Raw genomic sequence first — 6,572 nt, 5'->3', positions numbered from 1 at the left:
AGTCAGGAACGGTTAACCTCTTGGGGCTAGGTGGGACGCTAGCGTGCCACCCGTGGTGCACTCCATCAACAGCAGGTGCATTTCAAGAGCGGCAAATTTGAATCCAAATAAATGTCAAAATTCAAATTTTTCAAAAATACAACTATGTTACACCATTTGAAAGATAAACATCTCCTTAATCTAACCACGTTTTACGATTTCAAAAAGGTTTTACGGCGAAAGCATAAATTTAGAGTATGTTAGGACAGTACATTTACAAGAGTTGTGTGTAATGTTTTGTCAAGTCAAAGACAGGGTCACCAAAACCATAAAACCAGCTAAAATGATACACTAACCTTTTACAATCTCCATCAGATGACACTCCTAGGACATTATGTTAGACAATGCATGCATTTTTAGTTCTATCAAGTTGATATTTATATCCAAAAACAGCGTTTTACTATGGCATTGATGTTGAGGAAATCGTTTCCCTCCAATAACCGGCAGTCAAGTCAGCGTCACAAATTAAATAATTAAAATTAGAAAACATTGGTAAAATATTATATTGTCATTTAAAGAATTATAGATTTACATCTTTTGAACGCAATCAACTTGCCAGATTTAAAAATAACCTTACTGGGAAATCACACTTTGCAATAATCTGAGCACTGTGCCCAGAAAAATACGCGTTGCGATACAGACTAGACGTCATGTTGGGGAGATCTAAAATCGAAAATACTATGTAAATAATCCATTACCTTTGATTCTCTTCATCAGATGTCACTTCCAGGTATCACAGGTCCATAACGAATGTAGTTTTGTTCAAAAAAGCTCATCATTTATGTCCAAAAATCTCCGTCTCGTTAGCACATGATGTAAGCCAGCCGGACTTCTCGTCATGAACGAGGGGAAAAAATATATTTCCGTTCGTTCAAACATGTCAAACGTTGTATAGCATAAATCATTAGGGCCTTTTTTAACCAGAACATGAATAATATTCAAGGTGGACGAATGCATACTCTTTTATAACGTATTGGAACGAGGGTACCCAACATGAAGTAGCGCGCCAGGTGTCTAATGGGACATCACCGTTCCATGGCTCTTGTTCGGTCAGATCTCCCTCCAGAAGACTCAAAACACTTTGTAAAGGCTGGTGACATCTAGTGGAAGCAATAGGAAGTGCCAAAATATTCCTAAACCCCTGTGTTTTTCAATGGGATAGGTTTAAAGTCAATACAACACATCAGGTATCCACTTCCTGTCAGAAAATGTCTCAGGGTTTTGCCTGCCAAATGAGTTCTGTTATACTCACAGACACCATTCAAACAGTTTTGGAAACTTTAGAGTGTTTTCTATCCATATATAATAAGTATATGCATATTCTAGTTACTGGGTAGGATTAGTAACCAGATTAAATCGGGTACATTTTTTTTATCCAGACGTGCAAATGCTGCCCCCTAGACCCAACAGGTTAAACCCCCAGTAACGACTTTTTGCACTTTTTTGCATTTTTCTTTTCTATCTCCCTGCTACCTGATGAAACCAAGTTAAGGCAGAAATGCGTCGTGGACCCTCTTAGTTCCGTTGTGCAGCTGTAAGGAAGGCAGGATCCGCAATGGACTTCAGGAGGGCCTCTTTTTGGCTACTTTTTTCTTAATTAGAAATGTATTATCTCCTTAATTTGAGTTTTACATAGCTCCACACACAACGGCGAAGGACGAGACGCGGCGGAGCTGGGCCCCCAGCACCTCAACACTCCACGCTGAACAGGTTCCACGAGGGATAACACACAAGATCAACAGCACTACCACTCCATCACATCAATTCAACCGACTCTACACTTCACTCAACAAGCTGTACGACAAGGGGCGGACGTAACGGCAGGACCCCATCGTCATTAGCCACCGTGGGAGCAACAAACGCACATGCTGAGGCGGCAACCCTCCTGTGTCTCAACACCATATCGACCAACACCCTCCCACCTACCCACTCACCAATCTACCAATGAACCCCACCACGTGGACACCCCCAACACCTCAAGAAATCCACTCTACAACCCACCAACAAACCCTACGACCGTTAGGACCTAAACACTCCTCCAACCTTCGGTCCCTTGACACCTGCCAACGGGCCGACTGCGTGCTGAGCCTCCCTAGCAAATCAGGCCCATCCAAATCTTAGCACTAAAGGTTGCAAACTATGTTAAAGAGGTGGCCTTCCAAATATGCCTATGGGACTGGATGGAGGGTCTTCCCCTCTCCAAATCTACCCTTCAACCACATCTTTAAGGCCTTCACGCGACCCTCACCCCCGCTGCTCCGAGGGGCCCAGAGTTGAAGTGCACCTTGGATTCATGCATGGGATAAGACGCTCTATCAAAGAGATGCTGCCCTACGCAAATCCGTACTACCAGACACTCTCACCGAAGAGTATGCAGGGCTTGACTAGCGGCCAATGACACGCATTCGCTCCCGGCAGAGCTACCCTGTAAGCCACTGGCCTGCTGATTCAGTACCTTGACAGAGTGAGTCGGGAAGTTCAGCCAGGCGAACCGCCAGCACCGGCTGGTGCTGCTTGATGTCTCCGATGGAGTGTTGGTGAAATGGACTCAGCGCCTCGAAACCTGGTTGGGGCCTCGGAACCTGGAAGGGAGACCAGGTGCAGTGTGACGGGGAAGAGGATCCGTCAGATATAAAAAAAAAAACTGCTTCGTCGGACACTCTGCGGACACCCGGCCCCGTCTCACTCATACTGATCCTACAAGACTTGAACAACATAGCGACAATAACTCACTGGCTAAGAATGACACCCTATGGGGACCCACAATCCTGGAAGGGAGTGGCCTCACTAGTTCTTGCCATCTGAACCACTGAGTACGAAGGACTGACACTTGGGGTGGATGCATGACAACCGTAGAGGAGGTTATACTTCCTGGGTTTTTGTCTGCTCAAACTCTCAAGGCCAACTGACTGACATGCTTGGGATGGACACATGGCAACCGACTGGGAAGCTGGGTTCCTGGAAGGGAGCAGCCCTCTATGGATTTTGCCTGGCCCTAAACCAAGTATGTATCTACAAGGACAATGGACGGAGCTCAAAGAGTGAATGTATGACAACCGTAGAGAAGGTTCACCTTCTGGGTTTTTGTCTGCTCAAACCACCTGAACTCAATGACGGATCATATCGGTATGGACACATGGCAAGCAACTGAGACACTAGACCCGCACAGGGTACGCAACTCAACCATGTTGCCTGATCCTACACCAAGCACGCCGCGACAGCACCAGCTAGATGTGAATACATGGCAATCGCTTTATAGTAAGGATCCTGGAAGGGAATTACTCTTAAACGAATTGACGAACGAAAACATCCAGGACCTAACGACAGACGAACACGGGGTGGACACTTGGCTAATCAGCAGGAGAAGATGGTTCCGAGGGCGAATTTCTCTCTGATGGCCTTTTTTTCACCACCGTCGACACTTAGACACATAGGAGGACTTCCCTAACCTATCCTAACCCTAACCCCACCCTTATCCTAACCTCAACTTTACCCCAACCCTAACCTTATCCCTAACCCCAACCTTAACCCTAACCTTAACCCCAACCTTAACCCCAACCCTAACCTTAACTCCAACCTTAACCTTAACCCCAACCTTAACCTTAACCCTAACCTTAACCTTAACCCCAACCTTAACCCCAACCTTAACCTTAACCCCAACCTTAACCTTAACCCCAACCTTAACCTTAACCCCAACCTTAACCTTAACCCCAACCTTAACCATAACCCCAACCTTAACCCCAACCTTATCCCTAACCCCAACCTTATCCCTAACCTTAACACTCTCTGCAGAACTCTGGACCAGGCACTGACTCCTGACCTGGGCGAACAGCCCACACCTATTCTTAACCCTTTCCTGATTCTGGGTCCGTGTCCCTATACCCCCCATCCTATCCCTGTCCTCCACCCTCAGACCTTTCCCAGACCCCCTGTTCCTATTCCCCCAACAGACACAGAACCCCAGATTATACCCATCATCAGCACCTTCTCTGACGTAAACAGACTCCTTCAATCCAGACTCAAAGCCGCTTTCACCCAAACACAACGTACATTGCCCCCACTCCAGGAATTTAGACCCATATCAGCTTTCCGCAGAAACCCCAACCTAAGGGATCTCTTAATTTTTGCACAATTTTCCAATAAACCCACTCCTAATCTACCCATTGAACAACAGTATTATAGACAACTTTCACACATTCAAAATCCACATGCACAAACCTCCAGTCCTATCTCACAACTCATGACCATTCAAAGCACCAATATTGTCTACGCCATAACATGCACACTATGCCATAACATTTATATAGGAGAAACCGGTCACACAGTTTTGACAACCCTCAAACAGCACCTCTACACAATTGGAAAAAACATATTACAAACACACCTGGTCCAACATTTTCAAACCCACCCGGTCCAACATTTTCAAACCCACCCAACCACCTCCCTCCGTATTACCGGTCTGGAGATGAAATCCACCTGGACCACAGGCCAGAGGAAAGCGGCCGAATGCAGGTGGATTTCCAAACTTAATACTTTGGCTCCACTTGGAATGAATATCAAGGAATCAAGGAATGTATTCAAGCTACATTGAATGACATGTTGATGCATGTAATATCCATCATAAAACAATATATAGACATATACTATATAGGCAATGTATCTATAGACCCATTTTTTGTTTACAAACAGACGTCATGTTCAAGTGATGTGTGGCATCCCTGTACCAAAAAGCTCTGTAGCAGGACAGATGACGCTAGACGGGACCTTGACAATATTAACAGTGAGTGAGAGATGACCATGAAATCATGCAAAACTGACTGCTATAGCTATGTTGAACACAGCTATTATTCTTCTGGCTTTATCAAGCTCTAATTGGGATGTTTTACCTTGCCTCGCTGGCTTACTAGCTAGGTAGGCTAATGAATCCTCTGATGACATCTGCGATGTTGTAGATGATTACCATCTGATTACTTGTTTGTTAACTTGACGAGATGCATTTGAAATTGCATGTGATTGTATCCACTGCTAGGTTAACAAAGATTCTTCTGAGTCCAACTGTGCACACAACTTTGAGTACATGTCAACAAAACTAAAACAAGTCATAATGGATCCAGTAGTCAAAACTATGAACCAAGTGAGAACATTACACAGTAGTTAAATCTATGAACCAAGTGAGAACATGACGCAGTAGTCAAAGCTATGAATCATGTCAGAACATTACACAGTAGTCAAAGCTCTAGAACTGATCCAGTAGTCAAAGCTCTAAAACTGATCCAGTAGTCAAAGCTCTAGAACTGATCCAGTAGTCAAAGCTTGAGAATTGATCCAGTAGTCAAAGCTCTAGAACTGATCCAGTAGTCAAAGCTCTAGAACTGATCCAGTAGTCAAAGCTCTAGAACTGATCCAGTAGTCAAAGTTCTAGAACTGATCCAGTAGTCAAAGCTCTAGAACTGATCCAGTAGTCAAAGTTCTAGAACTGATCCAGTAGTCAAAGCTCTAGAACTGATCCAGTAGTCAAAAGCTAATTACCAAGTCAGAATGCTACAACTCTTCATAATAAAAGTATGAAGTTGAGGAAGACTATATTTTAAATATTTTAATGTTATGTTCTGTGCCTTTTCAGAATGGAGGGCGTATAAAATAGCATTGTCCCTTTATAGTTAACCTCTTGGGGCTAGGTGGGACGCTAGCGTGCCACCTGTGGTGCACTCCATCAACAGCAGGTGCATTTCAAGAGCGGCAAATTTGAATCCAAATAAATGTCAAAATTCAAATTTTTCAAAAATACAACTATGTTACACCATTTGAAAGATAAACATCTCCTTAATCTAACCACGTTTTACGATTTCAAAAAGGTTTTACGGCGAAAGCATAAATTTAGAGTATGTTAGGACAGTACATTTACAAGAGTTGTGTGTAATGTTTTGTCAAGTCAAAGACAGGGTCACCAAAACCATAAAACCAGCTAAAATGATACACTAACCTTTTACAATCTCCATCAGATGACACTCCTAGGACATTATGTTAGACAATGCATGCATTTTTAGTTCTATCAAGTTCATATTTATATACAAAAACAGCGTTTTACTATGGCATTGATGTTGAGGAAATCGTTTCCCTCCAATAACCGGCAGTCAAGTCAGCGTCACAAATTAAATAATTAAAATTAGAAAACATTGGTAAAATATTATATTGTCATTTAAAGAATTATAGATTTACATCTTTTGAACGCAATCAACTTGCCAGATTTAAAAATAACCTTACTGGGAAATCACACTTTGCAATAATCTGAGCACTGTGCCCAGAAAAATACGCGTTGCGATACAGACTAGACGTCATGTTGGGGAGATCTAAAATCGAAAATACTATGTAAATAATCCATTACCTTTGATTCTCTTCATCAGATGTCACTTCCAGGTATCACAGGTCCATAACGAATGTAGTTTTGTTCAAAAAAGCTCATCATTTATGTCCAAAAATCTCCGTCTCGTTAGCACATGATGTAAGCCAGCCGGACTTCTCGTCATGAACGA

This window comes from Salmo salar, unplaced genomic scaffold, assembly GCF_965601325.2.
Source record: "Salmo salar unplaced genomic scaffold, fSalSal1 ptg000378l, whole genome shotgun sequence".
NCBI lineage: Eukaryota > Metazoa > Chordata > Actinopteri > Salmoniformes > Salmonidae > Salmo > Salmo salar.
Note: the sequence above shows the minus strand (reverse complement) of the source record.